The following is a 19686-nucleotide window of genomic DNA, read 5'->3' as shown; positions in this document are numbered from 1 at the left end:
ATTTTTCTTTTGTTAATGTATATTTCGATTCGTTCTACCTCTATGAGGGATTTCCTTCTTGAGAGGATCTATGTCAGACGATGAGCGAGTGAATGAATGAATGAATGAATGAATGAATGTTCGCCGTCCTTATGAGTGTACGGATTAAATTTCATTGAAGGTTTCTTGGAATTACTGCAACCAGTTGCCTTTTGTCTGTTCTTCAGTTTTTATTATCCCACTACCGGTTCCGAGCTGCCGGCACTTCATCATCAGATGGTACATATTTACTGGCTGTTTGCAGCAGTGTGCGAGTCGTGTAGCTGTGGCATGATGTTTAAACGAAACATGCAAGCGAGAATGATTCACATTATGAGCACGATTTTGTTACATTACTAAGAACTGTAAGTAACGTAACAAAATCGTGCTCATAATGTGAATCATTCTCGCTTGCATGTTTCGTTTATACATCATGCTACAGCTACACGACTCCCACACTGCTGCAGACAATCAATGAATATGTACCACCTGATGATGAATCGCTGGCGGTTCGAAACTGGTAATGGGATAGTAAAAACTGAAGAACAAAACAAAAGGCGATTCGTTGCAGTAATTTCAAGAAACCTATATTCATCACAGTCGCAGTGATGCTCATCCTTAATGGATAAAAATTAAGTTTCAGTGGCCTGCATGTCTCTTGTTAATGTATGCCTTGACACATCTACGTCATTAATGGCTCTTCTTCTTGATGGAACACAATAGATGAATGGCCGAATGAATGAATGTTCGCTGCTATACACCATTCACCACAGTGCTTGTCGGAGAGCGGTGGAGAGCCCATTCGCCGGCACGTGGCGGTATTGATAAGAGTCGCTACCGCGGCCGTGTCCACCTGGAACTCCACTCTGGCGGCATCAATGGCCAGCGTGATTAATAACTGGCTGGGATCTCGCTCGCAGCTGTTGCGGAGGCGGGCCCCGAAGCTGCGGAGTGGCGCGGTGTGTTCTGGACAGCTCTGACGCCCAGCGCTCCATACAGACGTCGCAGGGTGTGCTCTTCCCTCGTGTCCTGAGCACGATATACTGTAGCAATAAACTGTGGATGCCGACAGTATTTGCAGCTGCGCTCGCGGTAATAGCCAGGCCACGAACTGGGTAACGTAGCGCTGCATTGTTTGCTGCGGAATGGGTAGGTCGACAACGTTGACGAGGCATGGTGCTTAATTAAAGCCAGGTATGCTGAACTGGACCGAAGGTGTACTGCGTACTTTCTGTTTCGAGCATCTATCGACTTGGAGGGTGGGAGCACGTGCTGCAGTTACTTCTTCACTACTGGTCGGAGATACAATATTATGCAATGACGACTGAATTCCACAACAGCTACCTTACATCAGTCTAGGTAGATATTTGTATCAAAATGAATATTTTATTCTTGGAATGAAAGGATTATTCAAATAAAATGAGAGGCAGGCATTAGACCGAAAATGTCTTTGGACGTTCGTCGTGAGTGATCAAAAGTATCCGGACACCCCCAAAACATGTTGTTGTTGTTGTTGTGGTCTTCAGTCCTGAGACTGGTTTGATGCAGTTCTCCATGCTACTCTATCCCGTGCAAGCTTCTTCATCTCCCAGTACCTACTGCAACCTACATCCTTCTGAATCTGCTTAGTGTATTGATCTCTTGGTCTCCCTCTACGATTTTTACCCTCCACGCTGCCCTCCAATGCTAAATTTGTGATCCCTTGATGCCTCAAAACATGTCCTACCAACCGATCCCTTCTTCTAGTCAAGTTGTGCCACAAACTTCTCTTCTCCCTAATCCTATTCAATACCTCCACATTAGTTAGTTGATCTACCCACGTTATCTTCAGCATTCTTCTGTAGCACCACATTTCGAAAGCTTCTAATCTCTTCTTGTCCAAACTGGTTATCATCCATGTTTCACTTCCATACATGGCTACACTCCATACAAATACTTTCAGAAACGACTTCCTGACACTTAAATCTATACTCGATGTTAACAAATTTCTCTTCTTCAGAAACGATTTCCTTGCCATTGCCAATCTACATTTTATATCCTCTCTACTTCGACCATCATCAGTTATTTTACTCCCTAAATAGCAAAACTCCTTTACTACTTTAAGTGTCTCATTTCCTAATCTAATCCCCTCAGCACCACCCGATTTAATTTGACTACATTCCATTATCCTCGTTTTGCTTTTGTTGATGTTCATCTTATATCCTCCTTTCAAGACACTGTCCATTCCGTTCAACTGCTCTTCCAAGTCCTTTGCTGTCTCTGACAGAATTACAATGTCATCGACGAACCTCAAAGTTTTTGCTTCTTCTCCATGACTTTTAATACCTACTCCGAATTTTTCTTTTGTTTCCTTTACTGCTTGCTCAATATACAGATTGAATGACATCGGGGAGAGGCTACAACCATGTCTCACTCCCTTCCCAACCACTGCTTCCCTTTCATGCCCCTCGACTCTTATAACTGCCATCTGGTTTCTGTACAAATTGTAAATAGCCTTTCGCTCCCTGTATTTTACCCCTGCCACCTTCAGAATTTGAAAGAGAGTATTCCAGTTAACGTTGTCAAAAGCTTTCTCTAAGTCTACAAATGCTAGAAACGTAGGTTTGCCTTTTCTTAATCTTTCTTCTAAGATAAGTCGTAAGGTTAGTATTACCTCACGTGTTCCAACATTTCTACGGAATCCAAACTGATCTTCCCCGAGGTCCGCTTCTACCAGTTTTTCCATTCGTCTGTAAAGAATTCGCGTTAGTATTTTGCAGCTGTGACTTATTAAACTGATAGTTCGGTAATTTTCACATCTGTCAACACCTGCTTTCTTTGGGATTGGAATTATTATATTCTTCTTGAAGTCTGTGGGTATTTCGCCTGTCTCATACATCTTGCTCACCAGATGGTAGAGTTTTGTCATGACTGGCTCTCCCAAGGCCATCAGTAATTCTAATGGAATGTTGTCTACTCCCGGGGACTTTCAGTGCCCCAAAACATACGTTTTCCATATTAGGCGCATTGTGATGTCACCTGCTGCCAGGTACTCCATATTAGCGTCGTAGTAGCCATTAGACGTCGTGAGAGAGCAGAATGGGGCGCTACGGGAAACTCACGGACTTCGAATGTGGTCAGGTGATTGGGCGTCACTTGTGTTATTCGCCTGTACGCGAGGTTTCCACACTCCTAAACATCCCTAGGTCCACTGTTTCCGATGTGATAGTGAAGTGGAAACGTGAAGAAACACGTACAGCACAAAGACGTACAGAACGACCACGTCTGTTGACAGATAGAGGTCCGCAGCTCGTGGTCGTGCGGTAGCGTTCTCGCTTCCCGCGCCCGGGTTCCCGGGTTCGATTCCCGATGGGGTTAGGGATTTTCTCTGCCTCGTGATGACTGGGTGTTATGTGATGTCCTTAGGTTAGTTAGGTTTAAGTAGTTCTAAGTTCTAGGGGACTGATGACCATAGATGTTAAGTCCCATAGTGCTCAGAGCCATTTGAGCCATTTTTGACAGATAGAGGCCGACGACTGTTGAAGAAGGTCGCAACGTGTAATAGGCAGACATCTATCCAGAATATCACACAGGAATTAGAAACTGCTTCAGGATTCACTGAAATTACTATGACAGTTAGGCGGGAGGTGAGAAAACTTGGATTTCGTGGTGGAGCGGCTGCTCATAAGCCACACATCACGCCGGTAAATGCCAAACGACGCCTCGCTTGGCGTAAGGAGCGTAAACATTGGCCGATTGAAGAGTGGAAGAACGTTGTGTGGAGTGACGAATCACGGTACACAATGTGACGATCGAATGGCGGGGTGTGGGTGTGGCGAATGCCCGGTGAGCGTCGTCTGCCTGTGTGTGTAGTGCCAACACTAAAATTCGGAGGCGGTGGTGTTATGGTGTGCTCGTGTTTTTCATGGAGGGGGCTTGCACCTCTTGTTTTGCATAGCACTATTACAGCACAGGATTACATTGATGTTTTAAGCTCCTTCTTGCTTCCCAGTGTTGAATAGCAATTAGGGGATGGCGACTGCATCTTTTAACACGATCGAGCACCTGTTCATAATGCACGGCCTGTGGCGGAGTGGTTACACGACAGTAACATCCCTGCAATGGACTGGCCTGCACTGAGTCCTGACCTGAATCCTATAACAGTTTTGTAACGCCGACTTCGTGCCAGGCCTCACCTACCGACATCGATACCTCTTCTCAGTGCAGAACTGTGTGAAGAATGGGCTGCCATTCCCCAAGAAACTTTCCAGCACCTGACTGAACGTATGTCTGCGAGAGTGGAAGCTGTCACCAAGGCTGAGGATGGGCCAACTCCAACTGAACTCCAGCATTTTCAGCCAGGTGTCCGGATACTTTTGATCACATAGTGTTTTTACTGGGCTAAGTTAGTAGCGACACAACGGAAGGAATGTCGCGTTCGTTGACTTCCAGAAGACTTTCGACACAGTTCAGTACTGTCGTCTAATGGATAAAATATGAACCTATGAAAGAATCAGGCTATCTTAGTGTCAGGACAGAAGACTTCTTAGTAAATAGAACAAAACACGTCATTGTTAACAGAGAGAGGTTTTCGGGCGGAGCAGTAACAGTGGGTTTAGCCAAAGGAATCGTCATAGGATCATTAATGTTCGCTATATACACTGAGATGACGAAAGTCATGGGATAGTGGTAGACACGTATACAGATGGAGCTACCATCGCTTACGCAAGGTATAAAACGGCAGCGCATTGGTGGAGCCGTCGTTTTTATTCGGATGATTCATCTGAAAAGGATTCCGACGTGATTATGGCTGGTCGACGGGAATTAACACACTTTGAACGCAGAATGGTAGATATAGACGCAAGGGACATTCCATTTCGGGAATCGTTGGGTAATTGAATATTCCGAGATCCAAAGGGACAAGGGTCTGCCAAGAATACCATAATTCAGCCATTGTCTCTCACTACGGACAACGGAGTGGCCGACGGCCTTCACTTAACGACAGACAGCAACAGCGTTTCTGTAGAGCGGTCAGTGCTAACAGACAAGCAACACTGCGTGAGCACAACGGCATAAATCAATGTGGGACGTACGACGAACTTATCCGTTAGCATAGTGCTGCAAAGTTTGGCGTTAGCGGGCTGTGGCAGCAGACGGCCGACGCGAGTGCCTTTGATAAACAGCACCACATCGCCTGCAGCGGCTCTCCTGGGTTCGTGACCATATCGGTTGGACCCTAGACGACTGGAAACCATGGCCTGGTCAGATGAGTCCCGATTTAGGTTGGTAAGAGATGATGGTAGGGTTCGAGTGTGGTGCAGACCCCACGAAGCCATGGACGCAAGTTGTCAACAAGACACTGTGCAAGTTGGTGGAGACCTCATAATGGTGTGGACTGTGTTTACATGGATTTGACCGAGTCCTCTGGTCCAACTGAATCGATCACCTACTGGAAATAGTTGTGTTTGGCTACTTGGAAACCATTAGTAGCCACTTGTGGACTTCAAGATCCCGACCAACAATAGAGTTTTTATGGATGACAATGCGGCGTGTTACCAGGGCACCATTGTTCGTCATTCGTTTGAAGAATATTCTGGACCATTCGAGCGAATGATATGGCCTATCAGATCGCCCGACATGGGTCCCATCCAATATTTATGGGACATGTTCGAGAGGTCAGTTTGCGAATCAACTCCTTCATATGCAACACTTTTCCAATCTTGGACGACAATAGTAGCTTCATGGCTCAATATTTCTGCAAGGGTCTTCCAACGACTTGTTGAGTCTATGCCGCGTTGAGTTGCTGCATTACGCCGGTCAAAATGAGGTCCGACACGGTATTAAGAGGTATCTTGTGGTTTTTGTCACATCAGTGTAAGTAACCCAGAGCATTGTGAGATTGTTCGTGGACGATATTATTGCATATAGGGAAGTAGCAACGCTAGAATGTTGTACTGAAGTGCAGAAAGTCTTGTAGAAGATCCAAGCTTTGGGCAGGGATCAGCGGCCAGCCGCGGTGGCCGAGTGGTTTTAGGCGCTTCAGTCCGGAACCGCGCGACTGCTACAGTCGCAGGTTCGAATCATGCCTCGGGCATGGATGTGTGTGATGTCCTTAGGTTAATTAGGTTTAAGTAGTTCTAAGTTCTAGGGGACTGACGACCTCAGATGTTAAGTTCCATAGTGCTCAGAACCATTTGAACCATTTGAACCAGGGATCAGCAATTTGTGAGTCACGGGCTCTTTTCTGTCCCTGACTGTCCTTTGCTCTCATTCTTTTAGGTAAGTTGTAATGTCTTACCTCCAGAAAATCTTTCCTGTCACCACGATAGTGGTAACGTCGAACTTTTAGCCTTACAGCAGGTTGAAACGGTCCTGCTGACGACAGAGGAGAGACGTAAGTCAAAATTTCAGTCGAAAATTATTAATCATTTGCTGGGTTCACATCTTAATACTGTTTTTTCCGAAAAATAATGAAGTGCGGTTTGGAGCAGGGAAAGGTCACTTATCTGGTGTAGCTGGAAATTTGTAAGATTCTTAGGCATGATCAAATTCTTGTCGGGTCTTCAGCCGTATGAAACTGTCATCTGCACACAATGTTGCCGCGGGCCACCTGGCTGCCATCATCAGGTCTGAGAAGCTAATCCGCTCTCGCCGATAACTGATTCAAACCGTGACGACGGAATCTTCATATGCAGCAAAAATACGAAAGCGCTTGCGCTAAGGTCATACGATAGCGCTCAGTCGTTACTGCTGCCCTTTGGCACAAGAATAGTTTTAGCGCCTACAGTGGTGAATACTGTCGAGAAATGATATATTGTTAAAAACTCATACTGATAGCCGGCCGATTAAGATACCGTTGTTTCTTCATATCTGATGAAAGAGGATTCCATGTTTTGCTTAGCGGGTGTCCACTATCATGGTTTATGATATTATCTGGTAGTCTGATTTAGACAGATTCTTTTAAAACATAGTCCCAGTAACGCGAGGCTTCTGCTACCAGTTGTGTCTCACTGTATAGCATCTTATGTCCCTCTGTAACACAGTGCTCAGCCACCGCAGATTTGTCCGGTTGTAATAATCGCGTATTGTGATGACTTTCGGCACATCTGCCATTGACGCTACGAATAGTTTGGCCGGTGTATATTTTGCCTCACTCACATGGCATCTTGTAAACGTCAGGCTTCCTCACCTCAAACCTAAATCGTCCTTAAAAGAGCCAAGAAGTGCTATAATTTTCTAATTTTAGTTTCTTTTTTCCACGTGCTTCTACAAATAAATGAACTACTCCTGTGTATTTTACTCTGCAGACTAGTGGTTAGCAAATTACTCCAAGCTTTTGCTTTTGCGTAAAACTTGGTGCATGTCCTTGTCTAAGGCGGCTTCCTAGTGTAATCTTTCCGCCGTCAGACCGTCACGTCACACCACTAAGTTTAAATTTCGTGCTGGTACACAGCTTATAGTTTAGATCAGTGCATTGTAGTTTACACACTTACGTCGTCTAGTAGCTTTCGGGTAATCAATGCTTCTAGCAACAGGTGAATTTGTACGAGGGCAGTTCAATACGTAATGCAACACATTTTTTTTCTCGGCCAATTTTGGTTGAAAAAACCGGAAATTTCTTGTGGAATATTTTCAAACATGCCCGCTTCGTCTCGTATAGTTTCATTGACTTCCGACAGGTGGCAACGCTGTACGGAGCTGTTAAAATGGCGTCTGTAACGGATGTGCGTTGCAAACAACGGGCAGTGATCGAGTTTCTTTTGGCGGAAAACCAGGGCATCTCAGATATTCATAGGCGCTTGCAGAATGTCTACGGTGATCTGGCAGTGGACAAAAGCACGGTGAGTCGTTGGGCAAAGCGTGTGTCATCATCGCCGCAAGGTCAAGCAAGACTGTCTGATCTCCCGCGTGCGGGCCGGCCGTTCACAGCTGTGACTCCTGCAATGGCGGAGCGTGCGAACACACTCGTTCGAGATGATCGACGGATCACCATCAAACAACTCAGTGCTCAACTTGACATCTCTGTTGGTAGTGCAGTCACAATTGTTCACCAGTTGGGATATTCAAAGGTTTGTTCCCGCTGGGTCCCTCGTTGTCTAACCGAACACCATAAAGAGCAAAGGAGAACCATCTGTGCGGAATTGCTTGCTCGTCATGTGGCTGAGGGTGACAATTTCTTGTCAAAGATTGTTACAGGCGATGAAACATGGGTTCATCACTTCGAACCTGAAACAAAACGGCAATCAATGGAGTGGCGCCACACCCACTCCCCTACCAAGCAAAAGTTTAAAGCCATACCCTCAGCCGGTAAAGTCATGGTTACAGTCTTCTGGGACGCTGAAGAGGTTATTCTGTTCGATGTCCTTCCCCATGGTCAAACGATCAACTCTGAAGTGTATTGTGCTACTCTTCAGAAATTGAAGAAACGACTTCAGCGTGTTCGTAGGCACAAAAATCTGAACGAACTTCTCCTTCTTCATGACAACGCAAGACCTCACACAAGTCTTCGCACCCGAGAGGAGCTCACAAAACTTCAGTGGACTGTTCTTCCTCATGCACCCTACAGTCCCGATCTCGCACCGTCGGATTTCCATATGTTTGGCCCAATGATGGACGCAATCCGTGGGAGCCACTACGCGGATGATGAAGAAGTTATTGATGCAGTACGACGTTGGCTCCAACATCGACCAGTGGAATGGTACAGTGCAGGCATACAGGCCCTCATTTCAAGGTGGCGTAAGGCCGTAGCATTGAATGGAGATTACGTTGAAAAATAGTGTTGTGTAACTAAAAGATTGGGGAATAACCTGGTGTATCTCAATGCTGAATAAACGAACCCCTGTTTCAGAAAAAAAATGTGTTGCATTACTTATTGAACTGCCCTCGTAAGTCCACTGCAGTAGAGAAATTTATTTCTGTTTAAGGGCTTGCGGTCTGAGGATATAGTGAGGAATTTGCAAAGCAGTTATTATTGTTTCTTTATTGTCTTCATTACGTTTTGCGTACATTCCAAACTCAATAGTACCATTTGAGATCTTATACCTGTCTTTACACACTACTATATGGCTAGGTACTGTTCTTGTCGTGAGCAATCACAAGGAGAATTGGCTGCTGTCGACAAACAGTTGGAAACAGCGCTAGTACCGTCGACATGCATCTGGCTAGTGTTCGAATTTGCGGCGACATCGGGGCGGTGGGGATGAGACCTGCGACGTCTCTGGCGATGTTGGAATCCCCTGGTGAACCGAGTGTCGTTGCATCTTCTGATACGCAACATCTGACCGGACCGTCCTCACTCCAGGGTGGGTTGCAGACTGTGTGTCACTGGGCGGAAGGCGAAAGAGGGAGCAGGTCGTGCGGCTGACTCCCTACGTCTTAGCAAGAGGTACGGGCTGCTACCCATTCTTGAACTCTGAGCCGGTACGTGTTGCCTCTCCGGTTGGGCCAGCGTCGACTTTCCTGCCCAGTCCGGACAAGTACATAGGGGGAGATGCTTGTCATTGGGAGCTCCTACATTAGGCGGGTGATGGGTCCCCTCAGGGAGGTAGCGGGCAAGGCGGGACAGAATTCCAGTGTGCCGGTAAGTCTCACCCTTGATGTGGAGGAGGCCCTGCCGGCGGCTATCGAACGCACTGGGTGCAACCGGCTGCATGTTGTGGCACATGTCGGCACGAATGACTCCTGCCCCTTGGGTTCTGAGGCCATCCTCGACTCCTTTCGGGGAATGGCTGATTTGGTGAATGCAACTAGCGTCGCATGCGGGGTGTCGACTAAGCTGTCTATTTGTAGCATCGTCCCCAGGGTTGATCTCGGTCCTCTGGTTTGGAGCAGAGTGGAAGGTCTAAACCAGACGCTCAGGCGACTCTGCGGCGGTATCGGATACGGATTTCTCGATCTCAGCTATCAGTTACAGAATTGTAGGGTTTCTCTTAATAGGTCGGGCGTGTACTACACGAAGGAAGCGGCTAATGGGATAGCGGAGTACGTGTGGCGTTCGCATGGGGCTTTTTTTATGTTAGAGAAAACCTCCCTTGGGATCAAAGACGATTTGCCTGATAAATTAGCTACAGTGTCCACAGTGTCGTCGCAGATCAGAGACAGAAAAGGTTAATATGATTATAAACTGCGAAAGCATCCAAGGAAAGGTCCCAGAATTAGTATCGCCTACTGAAAGTTATAATGCACAGATAGTATTAGGAACAGGAAGTTGGCTAAAACCAGACGTTAATGACAACGAAATCCTAAGTTCAGATTAGAATATTTATCGTAAGGATAAGTTAGTCTCCAGTGGTGGTGCAGTGTATAAAGCAGTAAAGAATTCGATAAAATCTAACATGGTTATCGCGGATTCCGATTGTGAATTAATCCGGGTGAAGCTAAGTATCAAACAGCTGTCAAAAAGGGTAACTGAATGCTTTTATAGACCGCGTGGGTCAGGAGCTCTAGTGGTAGAACGCTACAGATAGAACTTTTTTTAAAAAATTTCTTTATTTAATAATAATTATACAGCATAACCCACTTCCTTGTATGATTAGTGGGTCTTACTTTGTAAGTTTGATAATATCAGTTGCAGCTAATTTAATTTAATTGATTGAGTTACAGCTATACTCTAATTACAATGGGTAGCTAAATACTTACAAGTATTAGTATTATAAAATCTTAACTAACTCCACTGCCTGCAGCGTCACAATTGTGTCAGATATATATATATATATATATATATATATATATATATATATATATATATATATATATATATATATATATATATATATATATATATATATATTATGTGCGATTGGACCCATACGGATCACGCAAAGCTTTTCCGATTCAATTTTTTAATTCTCCAAACTTCTCTCATTCTTTCCCCATGAATTCTCTTTCTTTCCTCTGTCCATTTTGTCCCCTGTCTCTTGCAAACTTCATTCTCGGGTTGTACTTTCCAACTATTGATTTTTTGCCTGTATACATTTCTGTTTATAACTTCTGAAGAATTTATTTGTGCATTTGCTAGATCTGTTTTGGTTTCTTGTATCCAGGGTATGGTTTTCAATTTTTCAATGTATATTAAAATTTTGTGGGAGAGTCTGGGTGTTGGGAGTCTGTGGATATGACCGTAAAATTTTAGTCTTCTTTTCCGGATGTCTGCGGCGAGGTTCGATAATTTTTCTGTAGTTTTCCGAGACTGTAACCTGTATCCATCTTCCGTTCTTTTTGGGCCAAGAATCTTTCTGATAATTTTGCGTTCCTCTTTCAGGATGCCTTCCAGGTCGCCTTTTCTATGGAGTGTGAGTGTTTCGCTGGCATATAGTGCTTCGGGCTTGATTACTATATTGTAGTGTCGTATTTTTGAGTGAATGGAGAGACACTTTTTACTGTAGATGTTGTGGGTTTTCCAGTATGCTCTTTTCAGTTTTTGCAGTCGAACTTTTTGTGCAGTTTTCTCTCCCCCTGTGGGTTCTAGGACCTCGCCTAAGTATTTAAAGAATGGAACTCTCTCAATTTGTCCATATTTTGTAGTCAGTTTTTGAGTTTCAAATTTAGAGCAGATGAATATATATATATATAGCTAATTTCCTAATCTAAGTCCTACTAGCTAGTTGTCCGTGATTTTGTTAACCCACTCCCCCTAGTCCCGCACGTGGCGGATTCCAGACTACTGAGGTCGGCCTATCCACGCGCAGACGGTATAGGAGTAGGGAGCGTGCTTGGTATTTAGTATATCTAAAGTTTTACTTTAATTGATGTTAATTTATTTCCCTCATGTATTCCTTTAGCACTTTTCGTGATACCTCATCTGCTAGTTTATTAATATTTTGAAAAGTGTCTTGTTGTCTTATTAGATGGCATGTGTCACGGTCAGGTAATTGGTCACGTAGTGTGGAAGCAACATCATTGAAGAGGGGGCACTCGTAGATTACATGATCGGGAGTACCCTCCGGTTCACCACATTCACACGCAGGTGCGGCCCTTTTCCCGAACCGACTAGGTGTGTCGGGTATGGCCCATGTCCAGTGAGGAAATGGATTAGTCCTCTGGTGGGTTCAAAGTCTTTCATTTTTAATCGTTCCCTAATGTTTGGAATGAGTTCATATGTCCTACGCCCTGTTTCATCCGCCTCCCATAGTTTTTGCCATAGTTGTTCACCCCTTTGCCGAATCTCACCCTTGTCTCTAGCCCCAGTGCCTAAAATCTCTTCTATCTTCATAACATTTCCTTTCTTAAACCGGAACCACGCAGCCTGCTCTCTAATTTTGATGTCCAAGGGCAGAGGCCCATTATGACTAGTAGTGCTCTCCCTGGTGATGTTCTCCAGGCCCCAACAGATCTGAGTATCATGTTCCTTTGAACTCTTCTCACTGTCATGGCGGGCACAACCCTCGTGAGCCTGTGTGCCCAGACTACCGAGCCGTAACCCAATATTGATGTTAAGATGCTATTATGGTATAGTTTTATGAGATGAGAGGGGAGATGAAATCTTTTGCGTCCAATGGAAATGAGATTGTTTAGTGTTTGAAGGACTTTCTGAATTACGGTTTCAATGTGTTTCCCGAAGTTTCACTTCTCATCAATGATGATTCCCAGGTATCGTGTATCACGTCGCCGAAGAACCGGCGAGCGCTCGATACGTACAGTCGGGTTTCTGATTAATTCTCCCTTTAATAATAGGTAGGTAGACTTACTTGGTGATATTGCCATTTAGCTGCAGTTTATTTAGGGCACTTTCTATTTTGGGTTCTATGTCTTCGCGGCTACGGCCGCCGACCAACAGCAGGAGGTCATCTGCACCTCTTCACGTTGTTGTAAGGTGTCTAATAATGGCTCCATGAGAACATCGTTAGTAATTTTCCTGATCATGTCGTTGTAATAGGGGGTGACTCCAACTTCCCAGATAGAGGTTGGGAGTGTCATGCTATCAAGAATGGTACCTGGATGTTGTTGTTGTTGTGGTCTTCAGTCCTGAGAATGGTTTGATGCAGCTCTCCATGCTACGCTATCCTGTGCAAGCTTCTTCATCTCCCAGTACCTACTGCAACCTACATCCTTCTGTATCTGTCTAGTGTATTCAGCTCGTGGTCTCCCTCTACGATTTTTATCCTCCACGCTGCCCTCAAATACTAAATTGGTGATCCCTTGATGCCTCAGAACATGTCCTACCAACCGGTCCCTTCTTCTAGTCAGGGTGTGCCACAAATTTCTCTTCTCCCCAATCCTATTCAATACCTCCTCATTAGTTATGTGATCTACCCATCTAATCTTCAGCATTCTTCTGTAGCACCACATTTCCAAAGCTTCTATTCTCTTCTTGTCCAAACTATTTATCGTCCATGTTTCACTTCCATACATGGCCACACTCCATACAAACACTCTCAGAAATAACTTTCTGACTCTTAAATCTATATTCGATGTTAACAAATGTCTCTTCTTCAGAAACGCTTTCCTTGCCATTGCCAGTCTACATTTTATATCCTCTCTACTTCTACCATCATCAGTTATTTTGATTTACTACTTTAGGCGTCTCATTTCCTAATCAAATTCCTTCAGCATCACCCGACTTAATTCGACTACATTCCATTATCCTCGTTTTGCTTTTGTTGATGTTCATCTTATATCCTCCTTTCAAGACACTGTCCATTCCGTTCAGCTGCTCTTCCAGGTCCTTTGCTGTCTCTGACAGAATTACAGTGTCATCGGCGAATCATAAAGTAATTATTTCTTCTCCATTGATTTTAATTCCTACTCCGAATTTTTCTTTTGCTTCCTTTACTGCTTGCTCAGTATACAGATAGAATAACATCGGGGAGAGGCTACAACCCTGTCGCACTCCCTTCCCAACCACTGCTTCCATATCATGCCACTCGACTCTTATAACTGCTATCTGGTTTCTGTACAAATTGTAAATAGCCTTTTGCTCCCTGTATTTTGCTCCTGCCACCTTCAGGATTTGAAAGAGAGCTCTCACGTATAGAACTGTAGGGTTTCTCTTAATAGATCGGGCGTGTACTATACGAAGGAAGCGGCTACTGGGATAGCGGAGTACGTGTGGCGTTCGCATGCGGCTTTTTTATGTTAGAGAAAACCTCCCTCGTGATCAAAGACGATTTGCCTGATAAATTAGCTACAGTGTCCATAGAGAACGTTCGTCGTCGCAGATCAGAGACAGAAAAGGTTAATATGATTATAAACTGCAAAATAATCCAAGGAAAGGTCCCAGAATTAGTATCGCTTGCTGAAAGTTATAACGCACAGATAATATTAGGAACAAGAAGTTGGCTAAAACCAGACGATAATGACAACGAAATCCTAAGTTCAGATTAGAATATTTATCGTAAGGATAGGTTAGTCCCCAGTGGTGGTGGAGTGTTTATTGCAGTAAAGAATTCGATAAAATCTAACTTGGTTATCGCGGATTCCGATTGTGAATTAATCCGGGTGGAGCTAAGTATCAAAGAGCTGTCAAAAATGGTAACCTAATGCTTTTATAGATCGCGTGGGTCAGGAGCTCTGGTGGTAGAACGCTGCAGACACAACTTGCAGAATGTCGTTAGTACTTTTCCTGATCATGTCGTTGTAATAGAGGGTGACTCCAACTTCCCAGGTAGAGGTTGGGAGTGTTATGCTATAAAATCTGGTACCAGAGAGATAGATTCGTGTGACATTGTCCTGGATATCTCGTCCGAAAATTACTTTGAGCAGATAGTTAGAGAACTAATGCGTGACGGTAACGTTCTAGATCTCCTGGTAACCAATAGACCTGATCGTATCGGATTAGTTAACGTAGGGGAAGGTCTCAATGATCTTAAGGCAGTGACAGCATCTATGAAAACAGGTCTGACCAAAAATGTTGAGAGAGTTAGGAAGATATTTTTGCTTAGTAAGATTGACAGGTTACCAATTTCAGAGTATCTGAGCAGTCGGCATAGAATACTCGGTGATGAGAAGGAAAATACGGAAAACAAAATAATGGAATAAATGCAAAGGAATCGTGCAGTATGCCCTAGACAAGTATGTTTCGAATAAGGTTTAAGAGATGGGAAAGACCCACCATGGTTAAATAGCTGTGTTAGAAAACAGGTGCCATGGTGTAATAGAAACGTCAGAATAGTGGTACGTAAACAAAGAGAACTTCACATCAGATTAAAGAGAAGTAAAAATCTAGCTGTCAAACAAAAGCTGAACGAAGCGAAAATGAGCGTAAGGAGAGCAATGAGAGAAGCGTTCAATGACTTTGAGACTTTTGTGCCGCGCGGGAATAGCCGAGCGGTCTAGGGCGCTGCAGTCATGGACTGTGTGGCTGATCCCGGAGGTTCGAGTTCTCCCTTGGGAATGGGTGTGTGTGTTTGTCCTTAGGATAATTTAGGTTAATTAGTGTCTAAGCTCAGAGACTGATGACCTTAGCAGTTAAGTCCCATAAGATTTCATACACATTTGAACATTTTTAAAACTTTTGTCAAGATATCTGAGTGAAGACCCTAAGAGAGTTTGGTCGTATGTAAAATCACTAAGTGGATCAAAGTCATCTATCCATTCACACAGTGACCATCATACTGGCACCGAAACGGAAGATAACAGAGAGAAGGACGAAAGCCGGCCGGAGTGGCTGAGCGGTTCTAGGCGCTACAGTCTGGAACCGCGTGACCGATACAGTCGCAGGTTGGAATCCTGCCTCGGGCATGGGTGTGTATGATGTTCTTAGGTTAGTTAGGTTTAAGTAGTTCTAAGTTCTAGGGGACTGATGACCTCAGAAGTTGAGTCGCATAGTGCTCAGAGCCATTTGAACCGTTTTTAGAAGGACGAAATTTTGAATTCGGAGTTCCGAATCTCTTTCACGGCGGAAGATGGTAACACGGTCCCTCCCTTCAACCGTCGTACGAACGTCGAAATGGCAGATATCGGGATAACCGATCGCGGAATAGAAAAACAACTACAATCGCTTAGTACTAGAAAGTCTCCATGACCACATGAGATACCTATAAGATTCTACAAAGATCATGCAGAAGAACTTGCTGCCCTTCTAGTAATTGTTTATCTTGGATAGACTGAGTAACCGAAGGTACGTAGTGACTGGAAGAAAGCACAGGTCATTCCCGTCATTAGGAAGGACCGTAGTACAGATGCACGCAATTATAGACCTGTATCGTTGCGTCAATCTGTTGTAGAGTTATGGAACATGTTTTATGCTCAAGAATTCTGACGTACTTGGAGAAGTAAAATCTCCTCTATAAAAATCAACATGGGTTCCGCAGACAGAGATCCTTTGAAACTCAGCTCGCTCTGTTCCTCCATGAGATCCACAGCGCCGTAGATAGTGGCACTGAGGTTGATGCCGTGTTCCTTGACTTCAGGAAGGCATTTGACACCGTCCCGTACTGCCGGTTAGTGAAAAAATACGAGCTTATCGAGTATCGGAGCAGATTTTCGACTGGATTCAAGACTTCTTTGCAGACATAACACATCGCTTTTTCCGGAGCACCCCCAAAGAAGTGTGATAGGACCGTTACTGTTAACAGAATATATAAATGACCTAGTAGAATGCGTCTGATGCTCTCTAAGGCTGTTCGCAGATGAAGCAGTCCTCTATGAGAAACTAGCAACACCATAAGTTAGTAGCGATTTGCAGAATGACGTCCAAAGAATTGATGATTGGTGCTGGATCTAGCATTTGACACTGAACGTAAATAAACTTAACATATTGCGTATGCATAGGAAAAGAAATCCACTAGTGTATAGCTACACTATGACGACAAACCGCTGGAAACAGCATCTGCTGTAAAACATCAAGGAGCGACGTTAAGTGGAATGACCACGTAAAACAAATAGTGGGAAACGTAGATGCCAGCAAAGATTCGTAGGAAGAATGTTAAGGAAATGTAACTCACCTACGAAGTAAGTGGCTTATAAGGCATTTGTGCGACCGATTCGTGAGTACTGTTCATCTGTCTGGAATCCCTACTAGGTAGGACTTGTAACCCCCCCCCCCCCCCTCACTTATCGACCTTAGTGAAAAATTAAACCGCGTGTACCTAATGGAAATTTGGGAAAAGCAATCGTCACCGAAGTTAATCTGTCGGTAAGGAGGGAGGAAAGGGTAACATCTAAATGACAGGAAAGATGCAAATGAAATTAGTGGAAATTAATTTTGAAAATGGGTAAAGTTAATAAAGAAAGTAAATGTGCGGTCGTTACGTTAACAATTAATTGGCGTTAATTAGATATTTGAGATTTGGGGAAAATTACGGTCACCAGTCCTATGGACAAATACCATAATTACTGAAAATGAAAGATTAATGCACATACATTTAGCACTAAAAGCGTGGCAACTGAAGGTTGACACGTGTTGTGTGAAAACTGAATGTCTGTCAGAAGTAATAAATTTCGCTACACTCTGACTTAATTTAGCAAAAGAATTAATAAAACCGGAAAATTGAAAGTTAATTTAGTGACTGAAATTAATAGTGAGCTTTGCTTCTGAAGCACTACGAAATTCAGTAAAATAAGGTTACTCTTGGGCTACCTCAATAATCATTTCAAAAGCTACTTGAAGATACGCAATTTAGAACTAATGGATTTAACTTTGAACTTGAATTAAATGATTCTGAACAATTAACAATAGTAAAATTTAGTACGTACCAAGCTGAGCTGCAGTCACAGGTAAGCTAAAATATGGTAACAAAACTCGCACTCTTAATTTGTGCTTGTGTAATCTAAATATTGTAGCCAGCTATGAATACCTTAACTGAACTTTGAAATTAAAGCAGTGAAATGGAATGATATTACTTTTATGCTGGCGTTTGAATTTCAGCGACACTCGGGTTCATTCCGGAAAAGGAAGGGACCCTGCTTGGTAATGCAATTAGGACAATGAGCAACAAAGGTTCATGCTAAGTTGCTGTAATTTTGTGATGGAACAATTTGAAAAGCTGAGGTTTGCCATACAGTTCTAAAACTTTACGTGCTTCCGGTCTTCCTTGTCGGTTGATTGAAGGTTTGAAGCCGTCGATCGAGGAGGTGGCAATAGTCACTCATTGTCGGCCGTCGCTGTTGCAGAAGCTGGATGTTGGCGCGCCTTCTTCTCGACACGGTCTCCAGCCGAAACGGGCTCTTGATGTGTGCCAGCTAACGCTTCCCGTCCGCGACACCGTGTCAGAAACTAACATAGCAAGTCGAGCGCAATTACATGCCGCCAAACCCCGAAAGCGCGGCAACTCGCAGGAGCGTCACACAACACACCTGCTCCACTGCCCTACTCCAGCCAGACTCCCTCTGCCCGCGCTCCATGCGGCAGAGTTAACACTACCAAAGATCCTAAACACTTTGGTTCTCCACACGACCTATCGATGTAATCGTTCGATAGCATAGTTTTCCCTAGGCAAGACCCAGCGTAAAAATACAAATAATATTTACAAAACAAACCAATCATACATCGACACAAATGCATAAGTATATACAGGATGTTACAGAAAGGTACGGCCAAACTTACAGGAAGCATTCCTCACACACAAATAAAGAAAAGATGTTATGTGGACATGTGTCTGGAAACGCTTAATTTCCATGTTAGAGCTCATTTTAGTTTCGTCCACCTACGCTCAATGGAGGACGTTGTCATGATTTCATACGGGATACTCTATCTGTGCTGCTACAACATGTGCCTTTACAAGTACGACACAACATGTGGTTCATGCACGATGGAGCTCCTGCACATTTCAGTCGAAGTGTTCGTACGCTTCTCAACAACAAATTCGGTGACCGATGGATTGTTAGAGGCGGACCAATTCCATGGCCTCCACGCTCTTCTGACCTCAACCCTCTTGACTTTCATTTATGGGGGCATTTGAAAGCTCTTGTCTACGCAACCCCGGTACCAAATTTAGAGACTCTTCGTGCTCGTATTCCGGACGGCTGTGATACAATACGCCATTCTCCAAGGCTGCATCAGCGCATCAGGGATTCCATGCGACGGAGGGTGGATTCATGTATCCTCGCTAACGGAGGACATTTTGAACATATCCTGTAACAAAGAGTTTGAAGTCGCGCTGGTACGTCCTGTTGCTGTGTGTTTCCATTCCATGATTAATGTGATTTGAAGAGAAGTAATAAAATGAGCTCTAACATGGAAAGTAAGCGTTGCCGGACACATGTCCACATAACATATTTTCTTTCTTTGTGTGTGAGGAATGTTTCCTGAAATTTTGGCCGTACCTTTTTGTAACACCCTGTATATACAAATAGTAAAACAATTACAATATATAAAGACACAGAAATTTTATACCTTCATGTAACAAAATAAGGAAAATAATTTATAGTACAATAGATGGAAATAGGAGGATATGCATTTCCGGCGTTACAGACTGATAGAAGAGATAGAGAAGATTCAACGAAGAGCGGCGCGTTTCGTTACGGTTTCGTTTAGTCGGCGTGAGAGCATTACGGAGATGCTGAACAAGCTTCATTGCCAGAACTTTCCGGGAAGAGTCGTACAACATATTATTCCTCCCCCCACATATGTTTCGCGTAGCGAGGAGAAAATTCGAGAAATTAGATCTGATAGAATGGCTTACCGACGAACATTCTTCCCACTCGTTATTCGCGAGCGCAACCATTAGGTGACTTGCAGAGTATGACGTAGAGGTGTATGTAATCTTTGATGGCGGAATGAATACAAATCTGATATCATGTTTTTTCAAA

This window comes from Schistocerca piceifrons, chromosome 7, assembly GCF_021461385.2.
Source record: "Schistocerca piceifrons isolate TAMUIC-IGC-003096 chromosome 7, iqSchPice1.1, whole genome shotgun sequence".
In the NCBI taxonomy this organism is placed as follows: domain Eukaryota; kingdom Metazoa; phylum Arthropoda; class Insecta; order Orthoptera; family Acrididae; genus Schistocerca; species Schistocerca piceifrons.
The sequence above is the reverse complement of the archived record's forward strand: the minus strand, read 5'-3'. Positions refer to the sequence as shown.